The 11,439-nt window shown below is 44.3% G+C and overlaps 1 pseudogene; it reads right to left on the reverse strand.

Annotated features, from left to right (window-relative positions):
* Window positions 1–2,091: 2,091 nt before the first annotated feature.
* On the reverse strand, window positions 2,092–9,084 carry LOC149455762 (putative serine/threonine-protein kinase DDB_G0277449; annotated as a pseudogene).
* Window positions 9,085–11,439: the final 2,355 nt, after the last annotated feature.

The following is an 11,439-nucleotide window of genomic DNA, read 5'->3' on the forward strand; positions in this document are numbered from 1 at the left end:
TGCTCCTTCCAATCCTCTCATTGAAAAGGGATGGGGTTATGTTCCATTGTATAAGTCATCTTTGCTTGATCCCGATAATCCTCCTTTCTAGTACAATTTCTCCTTAGTCTGACAAATTGTCCTTTAGGGACATTCATAAGCCAGGAGGTGTGATGACAACTGTTCAGGGGTATATAACCATTGCGATCTACCGTCTTGAAGAATGTTTTTGTTAGTAGAGGATCCTGTTCCTGCATAATCTCCATATCTAAAAACTTGATAGTCTTCTCACTTATCACCCAAGTAAGAACAATATTCTTACTGTTAATCTTTTTTCTTTGATCCATGTCAATCACGATGAATGATTCACATAGGTGGTGATCTGCCGACATGGCAAACCACTGCTCCTTTTAATCCTCTCACCCAAAAAGGATGAGGTTATGTTCCATTGTATTAATACAATGTCATTCATGTCGTCCGGCAATGTTGATCCATATCAATCACGATGAATGACGCACATAGGCGGTGATCTGCCGACATGGCAAACCACTGCTCTTTCTAATCCTCTCACCCAAAAAGGATGAGGTTATGTTCCATTGTATAAATCCAACGTCATTCATGTCGTCAAGCAATGTTGATCCATATCAATCACAATGAATGACGCACATAGGCGGTGATCTGCCGACATGGCAAACCACTGCTCCTTCTAATCCTCTCACCCAAAAAGGATGAGGTTATGTTCCATTGTAATAATCAACGTCATTCATGTTGTCCAGCAATGTTGATCCATATCAGTCACGATCAATGACGCACATAGGCGGTGATCTGCCGACATGGCAAACCACTGCTCCTTCTAATCTCACCCAAAAAGGATGAGGTTATGTTCCATTGTATAAATCCAACATCATTCATGTCGTCTAGCAATGTTGATCTATATCAGTCACGATGAATGATGCACATAGGTGGTGATCTGCCGACATGGCAAACCACTGCTCCTTCTAATCTCACCCAAAACGGATGAGGTTATGTTCCATTGTTTAAATCCAATGTAATTCATGTTGTCCGGCAATGTTCATCCATATCAATCACGATGAATGACGCACATAGGCGGTGATCTGCCGACATGGCAAACCACTGCTCCTTCTAATCCTCTCACCCAAAAAGGATGAGGTTATGTTCCATTGTATAAATCCAACGTCATTCATGTTGTCCAGCAATGTTGATCCATATCAGTCACGATGATTGACGCACATAGGCGGTGATCTGCCGACATGGCAAACCACTGCTCCTTCTAATCCTCTCACCCAAAAAGGATGAGGTTATGTTCCATTGTATAAATCCAACATCATTCATGTCGTCTAGCAATGTTGATCTATATCAATCACGATGAATGATGCACATAGATGGTGATCTGCCGACATGGCAAACCACTGCTCCTTCTAATCCTCTCACCCAAAAAGGATGAGGTTGTGTTCCATTGTATAAATCCAACGTCATTCATGTCTTCCGGCAATGTTGATCCATATAAATCACGATGAATGACGCACATAGGCGGTGATCTGCCGACATGGCAAACCACTGCTCCTTCTAATCCTCTCACCCAGAATGGATGAGGTTATGTTCCATTGTATAAATCCAACATCATTCATGTCGTCTAGCAATGTTGATCTATATCAATCACGATGAATGATGCACATAGATGGTGATCTGCCGACATGGCAAACCACTGCTCCTTCTAATCCTCTCACCCAGAATGGATGAGGTTATGTTCCATTGTATAAATCCAACGTCATTCCTATCATCTAGGAATGTTGATCCACTCACGACGAATGACGCATAAAGGTGTTGATCCGTGGTAAACCAACTATCCTCTGATCTTCCGGCAGTTTTTTTATCTTGATGTGAATTCAGTTTCATTCATGTTGTCCAGCACTGTCGATCCATGTCAATCATGATGAATGATGCACAAAGGTGGTGATCTGCCTGCTATACACTGTAATAGCCTGCTATAAGCTGACTCTTTGCCCCAGGAAAGCAAAAGTTAGGTCATTCCTGTGACCCACAAGAGAAGTATGGTCTAACCTTGTGGTGATCTGTCCAAAAGAACGTGGCTCAATGCAGATGGTGCGAATGAGCCCTCATTCTTTCATTTCCTCTCCACCATCCTTCTCCATTTTGTGCTTTTGAAGCTGAAGCCATCGAACAATCTCTGTTGCTCTTCTGCAATTTTATTTTCTGTATTTCCTGTGTAGGGAATCAGTTCCTTCACATCAATTTGCTGATTTGTGTCGATTTGTGAGCGCAGACTTTCTTCTGGCATCTTCAATGGTGAGGTGGCCTTTCCTTTCTCCAGCTTCTTCCAGTAAATGGTACTGAAGAAGGGATGTTTTCGCAGTTGTTTCACTGCCTGCCGGCGATCGCTCGGATTTATTTCAAGAAGCTATAAAGAAAAAGAAATGAAATTTAGCATACGGTAGATTGTCACTAACAGAAACTGATCAATCAGCCAGTTTAGTGTCGGCTATTTCTTAAAAATAGAAAAAAAACACCTCAGAATGTCATATTTTAATTCCTTGGTGTAGTTTTCACTGAAGATATATATGTCTGTTGGAAGGATCAAAGTGAACATTTCTGAACCAGTGAATGAGTTCATCCAAAAGCTCATGGATAGTTCCTCTATTATTCTGACTCCCTGTGTGGTGAATATCTTGCTATACCGTGTGTATATAACACTTCCAGAAGTCGGATGCCCCCTGTGTGCTTTCTTACACCTGGTGATGTACTGGATACTAGAGAACGTTTTGCAAGCTTCTCTCATAAAGAACACTACACTAAGGATCTATAGCTTTTGCATAATTCTAATTGTAGAGTATACTTACTCTTTCAATGACATCTTGAAGTTCAGGATCCATGTCCCTCGGATAGAAGTGTCTCCTGAATCTGGCTTCACCTGGATGTGCTCCTGTGGCCATTTCGAATAAGATGACACCCAGTGACCAATAGTCAGACATAGCATCACAGGGTTTTCCTTGTAGAACCTGATAAAACAGAGAGTAAGATTAACTATAAAATAAAGCACACGATGAGCTGCACAGAGCAGTAATAATAGTTAACAATGGTTGGTGGGAATGACAGGTCACAGTGGGCCTCCTGTTGTTTTTTAGGTTTTTTGAGTCACCATCATTGTGGCTCTGCTCCTTTATCTCCAAAATTCTTGTTAGGTTCATAGATATTATAAGATAAAGATGGGAGCAGTAGAGGGGAAAAACAAGGGTGGTGTTATACTTACTTCTGGGGCCATATAGATTGGAGTACCGGCACAAGTAAATACTTTGTCGGATCCAAACACGTCGGCTTCTGAAAGGCCAAAGTCTGCAATTTTGACATGGCCGGAGCTGTCGAGCAGTATATTCTCGGGTTTCAAGTCTCTGTAAAAAAAAAAAAAAAAAGGAGAGAGTTAGATTTACAGATCAAATGTTTAAAACCGTAATTCAACCAATACTAATAGTTCAGCTTTCAAGGGGTGCCAGCGGGTTAGATCCCCTTCTAACTTTCTGCACTGCTTTACGAATGGTAAGAGGAACCTCATGACCTTGGCTGTCAGCTTACTGCAGTGTAAGAAACCATATCAAATCACAGTTGGTCATTCTGCAATGCTTCAACATCTTTATTGAAAAGAAGGGATCAGAAACACTCCGCAGGCTTTCTTCCTGCGTCACCTTTTGCCCTTCTAGTGGGGGCATGATTACGTCCCACTAGAGGGTGATAAGTGTTAGAATTAGGCAGCCTGGGGAGTGTTTCTATCCACGTGTCTTTAATAAAGCCATAGACTCATTTCAGATTGACGGAGTGCACCTCAATATTGTTTCTTCTGCTGGTTTACGGGGATTGATGGGACCCAGAGCAAATTTTGCACCTGTGGCTGGTTTTGCTCAGCTGCTGAATGGGACATGGCACAGTGTTAGAACAGGACATCTACAATTGCAAATGTATGTAATATGGGGAAGTGAGACTCCCTTACTTAGGCTACGTTCACACTAGCGTTGTGTGCAGGCGGCAGAGAGGCCTCGGACAATTCTGCACATTGCAGCACATGGTGCTGTTCTAACGGGAGCGTTAGCGTCGCGGAAAAACGGACGCCCCTGGTCGAGTCAGGAGGCGTTGAAGCCTCCTATTCTAGTCTACGGTGCCGCTCCGCAAACGCACGGCCGGCGTTTGCGGTGCGGTGGCGACACGGTTGCGGGGCGTTTGCGGAGCGGTAACACCATTCAAACTTCATTATAGGCGTTTGTAACGCTCGGCAAAGCTTAGCAACCTCCGCTAAACCGCGCATGCGGCATTTGCGGAGCGTTAAAAGATGCTCCGCAAACGCCGGACCAATGCTTGCCAAACGCTATAGGGGCGTTTGGCAAGCATTGGTAAAAAGAGTCGAGTGTGAACGAGCCCTTAGAGTCACAAAAGCTTCAGCAGCAGGGGACAGAACTGGCCATGGGCAATTCAACCCTTGTACACCCATCCACAACTAAAGTAGCAGTATTGGGTGGTGTTGTACTTTAATGAAGATTAGAAGATATGGAAGATCATGGTGGAGACACTTACCTGTGCATTATTCCTTGGCGGTGCAGATATTGTAGCGCGCAGAGAAGTTCTGCAGCAATAAATCTGTAAAAAAGGAGAAAAGGTCTACGATTATTGCACGTCTCACAGCATAAGTAAACAAATGATTAAGAGGTGATTTCTTCCAAGCCTTGCATGTCATAAGCAGCAATGTATTACTGTGATAATGACAGGCCCTGCTCTTTTCTTGGGTTTCTTTGGTTCTTAACCAGGGATTGGATCATAGTCACCTGATCTGTGGTATCTGACAACCATTGGCTAAGACCTGTGGGGTTGGAACATTGCTTGTGTGGGGTTGAAGATACAGCCTTGCACGCCAAGATAAACTAGAGGATATAACCGGTGTTTGGCAGATATCACATTAGGCTCGTGCTATGCAGGAGAGTGTTAGCAGATCAATGGTGCTACTAAATTTGCTGGTGACCAGTCACTAGGAGTAGCAACTGATCATTAATCAGCTTGGACAAATAGCTCCCTATGCTATACAGTTAGCATGCTTTAGAATCTTGTAGGGATTAGTTGCATCTGATTGAAGGAGTGTGTGATTATGTGAGATTGATGTCTACAAACTGCATTACAGAGTACTTTGCTGACGGCTGAAAAAGGCTAGGCTAGGGGGTAAACGGAAGATGAGTATGTGTATGGGGGGCAGTGAAGGTTCTTTCCTGATGAAGGCTTACTGAGGTGGGTCGGTGTGGGTGATCTTTTAGTTTAAATGAAGAGAGCAAAATAGGAATTCATTTTTTTGTTAAATCATACTTATCTAGGTGCGTGCAGCATCAGTCCGATGCAGCATCTGTCTATGGCCGGTTTTAAGGGTGAGCACTCAACAATCACTTGACAGCTGATTGCGGAGTTCTCACTCAGTCAGCGCTCACTCCGAACAGAGAGCGGTGACTGTCAGTCAGCGTTTCTGCTCTTCCCCACCCCGCCAACTTAATGGAGCACTGGGATGTGGAGTGGAGGGAGCAACTGGCTCAGGCTCTCAACGGATCGTTGAGCTGGGTGCCGCTCCAGATTTTGGGGCAGATCCTTATTTTAAAGTCGGGATCTTTCCCCAGCCTGGACCGGCTGAGTGACATCAGCCGACAGCAGGCTTCAGCCCGCTGTCAGCTGAAAACGGGTCAAGGAGCTTTGTCTGTACTTCTCCTTTAAGATTCATTCTGTAATTACTATATGCAAATCCTTCATCATGACTGTTAACCCTCACCCTTCTCTTAGGCCATATTAACACCTTGGTGTTCTGGGAAATGCATGAAAAATGTGCTAAGATGCAAATCACACTTGTGGTGCCATTAATTCTTAATGGCACTTCAAATGCGGGTAGCAGTTGTGTGGCCAAACGCACCAAAATGTACATTGCAAAATTGTGAGGCTCGCGGACAAAGAAAAATACATGAGCTACTTTGGTGCATTTGTCACGCATAAGGCAGCTCACGTAAGTGAATAGGCTGCCCTATGCTGTTGCACGACTAATGTGCAAAAAAAGCCCAAAATAAAAAGGTTGAATGGTGCGGGTATGAATGCAGCCTTAGACGGAATCTTTGTAAGTCTTACCTTATGGTGTTAGTTGGTAATGGAGCAGAAGACTTGATCAGGTCGCGTAGTTCTCCTCCTCTCATGTATTCCATAACAAAGAAGAGATTTTCCTGTAAAAGAAAGAGAAAAATAAGTCGGTTCCAAAAGGTCAAGTGGATGTGAAGTTTGTGTTTTGGTGGAAATGCAGAAATATAGGGATGTCTGGACATGGTAGACGGTTCAGGAGTTTAACGCATCTTCAAACTCAAGAATAAAAATGTCATCTATTTCAGCTTACACCAGTGCTCAGCTATGGAGGCTGTACTAGTGTTCTTCTTTTCAGCATGTCTTCCTTTATTTTCCCCTTGTAATCCTACCACTAATCTACTTCTTGTCCTAGGGTGACTACGCTCACTTACTATTCTCTATGTCTATGGAGGTGCCGTATTGTCATCCTAGGACAATAAGTATGCCTCTCCCCATCCTTAAGAACACCTCTCCCCATCCTCATCTCTATAACATACGGGGAGCTGTGTTGTAGTTCACAGAGGAGAAGTGAGCGGGGCTGATAAGACTGCTTAGGATGACTCAGGACAGCGCTGGAATTCTGACAGGATCACAAGTGTTTTTCTGCACTTATTAAACAGATATAACAACACGCTCTGCTTGATCTATTTAATAGACCAAGTGTGAACAAACAAGAAATGTTCAGTATTGGCTTTCCATCCACTTTAAGACTAAGTTAACGCGATGCTTGGCAGGAACTTTCAATGTATGGTGAACGTCATTCCTCTGTGGGTAAGCAATATATAGAAGCCATTAACATGCAAACATGTTGTGACAGGTTCTATTGAAGTGACTCTATCATGAGAGAAGTTCAAGGACTATACCTGATCCAAGTCAGTGACTCCGACAGCAAAGCCAAAGTAAGAGCAGGACGGCTGGGGAGAACCAGAATTCCCCAAATTCTGCATTGGCAGCCACCATAACTCTCTCATGTCTTAGCCTCTTTGAAGCTGGACCATCCCTCCTTTTTTTCTGGTTTTGGGATTTATTTCTAGGTCTGTGCTGGACTTGGAGTCCAAATGGATAACATGGATGTGATTTGATGAGTGAGTGATTGATAGGAATGTGAAACTTACTTCTGTTTGGAAGGTTCCATAGGCGTGTGTACAAAAGGAACTCCGTCCAACTTTTTCCAGTATCTGTCTCTCTACGAGGACACTTTTCGGTTCTTCTTGCAGTAATTTCCTCTTCTGTACCACCTTGACTGCCAGTTTCTTGTTGGTGGCAGGATGGGATGCCAGGGCGACCTAAAAAACACAGGACACAAATGATTAGAAGCAATTCAGCTCCGGGTTCTGAAAAGGTTACCTCTGGGTCCAGCAGCAACCCCCCCAGCCTGGCTACGATTGTTAGTCTTAGTTTGAAAACAGTTTATAGAACGGGGAGTCAGCAGGATTTTGTGCAAGTTTTCAGTGGTTTTGACTGTTAGTCAGTAACTTCTAGACTGTTAGGGATTGGGGATAGCTTTCAATAGGCTTTTAGCAAGCCGCAGTAGGCTTTTAGCAAATCACAGCCAGCGCTCACTCTGAAGTCTGTATTCAGCGTTCATAAATTGGGGCTAAAGGCTATGAAGCTGTGCAGCCAAACGTTATGCAATCTGCTATATACAGTTTAAATGTACGTCAGCTTATTTCCTTATATACCAAAGGATTTGTAATTCTGTCTTGCATCTTTTTGTGTATTACACCCCCGACAGACAGTACACCACTAAACATGACTTAGTGTGTAAGCCTGGATTCACTCTACTCGCGTTGCATCCATGTAACACAGTAAACGCACTGGAGATGATGTGCGTTGGCATGCTATTTTTTCATGAGTGGTGTAAAATACCAGTATTGTAGCTTTCTTAAAGCACATTGCATTTACATGCATTCTATTCCAATGTAACCGAGCGCCAACTAATGTATCACACTGGTGTAAACTGGTCCTATGGGGAAAGCATGGATTTCAGCTTGGCATTGAGCAGCACAGCTCAGTGTGTGTAGTGTAAATGGGAAGCGGTAAGGAATAGAGTGGTGTGACCTCCACCTACGACCTACTATTTGCCGACTGGCAATAATAATAACCACTAACTCGCAGTGCATTAAACCCTCTGTTCATAAATCTTTGATTACTTACCTTTCCGTAACTACCTTGACCGAGTATTTTATGAAAGATAAAGCTGTCAAGATTAAAGTCGGCTGGCGGATGCATTTCTAATTTGGTGCCAGGCACATCCCTGACTACCTTGTTGTCATTCTCACCGGCTGCCCGGTTGACTGGTTGTCTGACAGCCTCATCGACGGGCTTGCTAACAGCCTCATCGACTAGCTCGCTGACAACCCCAACGACGGCCTCGTTGGCTGACTTGCTGACAACTTCAGCGACTCTCTCGCTGACTACCTCGCCGACTATATCGCTGACAACCTGGTGAAATCTATCGCTGACTACCTCGACGAGCTGTTGATCATTCTTGCTTGTCTCATCAGCAGCGATCTTCCTTTTCTTATTTGGAGGTGCAGAGAAAATTGGATCTGATGCTGGCCTCTTGTTATTCCTCTTGGGCAATATGACAGCACATGGTGTTTTGGCCCAACTCGGTGCATGACCACATCGTCCCTGTTTTGCTGGTCTTTCTTCCTCAGCAGATTGGTTGGATCTGCGCTTCTTTCCTCTGTTCATGGCACTCTCCTCTTTGGAACTCTTTCCCTCTCCAGAATTCTTCCTCCCATCAGAGTTCCCATGTTTGCTTTCCCGATTTTTGGGGAATTGCTGAGGTGTCTCCACCTTCAACCCACTATGTGATAAAGTGGGCTTATCCAAATCATCTACAAAAGGTCTCCCTATGATGGTATTCCAGGTGACCTCCTGTCTGTTCTTATATGGATGATATCGGAAACGTAGTTTTGGCCTGGTCCACTTCATTATAACACGTTATAATGAGATCTCACAGAGCACAAAAAAAGGAGTGTGTTCACTATCGCTAGCAGAAGCACACTGACTGTCTGTGGCTGCGCTGCCTGTGGACTGAGTTTCCGTGGTTGCTAGGATACCAACCGGAAACAAAATTCAAATGATTTTTCTGCCAACTGCCGTTTTCCACAGCGAGGCTCCAATTTTTTTTTAGCAGAGTGACAATCACAGAGCTCAGTATTCTGTCCTGGATATATGAAATCCAACACAAAGAGAAATCTGTGTTGCACCTAATACACAGGTAAAGCTTAAAGAAGCCTGCTTTTGGGGTCCTTTCCAATGATGTAGGCAGGTGTCAATAGTGCTGCTTGTAACACACTGAAATACATCAACAAGCTAGGTTTGTTTTTTGAATATGGGCTCATTTGTAATGTCTGTGCTATCAGTATCAGTGAGCACCATTGGGGATCAGTGTGCCTGGTTAGAGCCAAACTCAGCCCCGATGTTTGGTGTGTGTAACATGTGTGTAACATGTAACCAAAGACAAACCTTTTTCTCTGGATCATACAGTACAGGACACGGGACTTGTATTCATAGACCATGAGATCTATTTTGGGCAGCCTCAGGTCAGGGGTTGTTTACAAGAATGCCAACTGTCAGTGGTGAGGGGTGAGGGGTTAGATCCACTGTCATATTTGTATTGCTGGCTGTATCCCCATTAGAGAAATGGACTCTCTCTCATGATTTCCATAAAGAGAGATTCATAGAAAATGTTTCATCCCAACTCTTATCATTGCCCACAGCAACCAATCAGCTTGCAGCTTTTATTTTTCCCCACACAGGTTAGAAAATGGAAATGTAAAGGCTAATTGGCTGTGCTCCAGTGAAGACTAATTAATCCCCCCCCCCCCCCCAGTATGTCACAATTCTGAGATATTGACCAATTAACAGATGGAAGGAAATACATCATTTTTAGTGGAATTGTTGGCACATTTTCCATGTGCCAAGTCAACCAAATTCTGTATGCCTATTTAATTAGCGCTTGCTGTGACAACATCATAAAAGTGATTCCTGCCATTTTATTACTTGCTCTTGTGGGGGTGTTGGGGCGCCAGATCCAAGCATGCTTATGTTGGCGCACGGGAACGGTCACTGAAGTATAGCACTTGTCATGTGATTTGGCGCAGCTGGTGCAACACCACATAGAACTTGTCTTATACCATTCCACAATTTAGAGCACGGAATATGCAGCAATATTCTCACCACAAAACCGGCGTATTTCCCTTTTTTTTGTAGTTCTCCCGGTGTGACCCCCTTGAAGATATTGTCTTTGTGGGGGCCAGTGTTTTATCTGAGTGCGACATGCCTGCCCCAGACCATCCAGATGTCTGTGTAATGTCCTGTTATGTAATCAGCCTGTCCTTTTTTTATCTATGTAACCAAGCAACAGGAGATGCCTGAGATCTCTGGATAGGGGGGCTTGGGGGGATTACAGTACAGTGGCTTGTCAGGGCCCAGGAATGGGGTTGTGAAAGGAGACCTGTGGGGGTACACAGGTGTGAACAGCACAGTGACCTGTCAGGGTTCAGGGATTGGGGTGTGAGGGGAGAGCTCTGGGGATACATGGGGTATAGTACAGTGACCTGTGGGACTCACAGATCAGGGTGTGGGGGCAGAACTATATGGGTACAGGGGTGTAAAGTACAGTGACCCTATCGGGGCACTAGTTCTAGTGACACCCCATTTTTTCATCACTTTGAGAGAGTTTCTCTCACTTCGGGTATTGGCTATGGGACAGGAAGTGAAGGGAAATCTCCCTATGGGACACAAATGGCAGAAAAACAACCTGACAGGTGTTCTAACCTTCCCTTACTCTATCTAAAGTGAAAAAAGAAAGTTTTGTCTTAGATTTACTTTAAGGGCTCATTCACATGGGCACTCAGCTCCATACAGCAAGAAGAGGCATTTCTTAGGTTTCCTGCCCCAGTGCTGCGCTGTGTGCAGGCACCCCATACAAAGTGAATGGCCACACATTGGCTGTATGGACTTGCGCAGTTTGACAGGTATGAAGGGCCAGGTGCAGCTCCTGTGCGTCCGGGTGCGTTCACCTTTCAAACTTGGCTGTGCTGGTGAGTCCATACAGCAAACAGCTCAGAACTAGTACATAAAGTAAACAGATGTTACTTGACGAGCGCCTATGTGATTGAGCCCCAAGGTTTACAGTCTTTTCTAGTATATGATGACCCCTCACAGTGCATGTTATGAAGGAAGTAGAGAATCTACTCAGTGGCCCTGCATTGTATGCAGTAAAAAGAAGCTGAGGGGATAAAGGCCGGTGCGAGTATCCTGCGACCCAGGTTGTGGTTT

Source organism: Staurois parvus, unplaced genomic scaffold, assembly GCF_062004578.1.
Source record: "Staurois parvus isolate SC_StPar_1 unplaced genomic scaffold, SC_StPar_1.0 ptg000388l, whole genome shotgun sequence".
NCBI lineage: Eukaryota > Metazoa > Chordata > Amphibia > Anura > Ranidae > Staurois > Staurois parvus.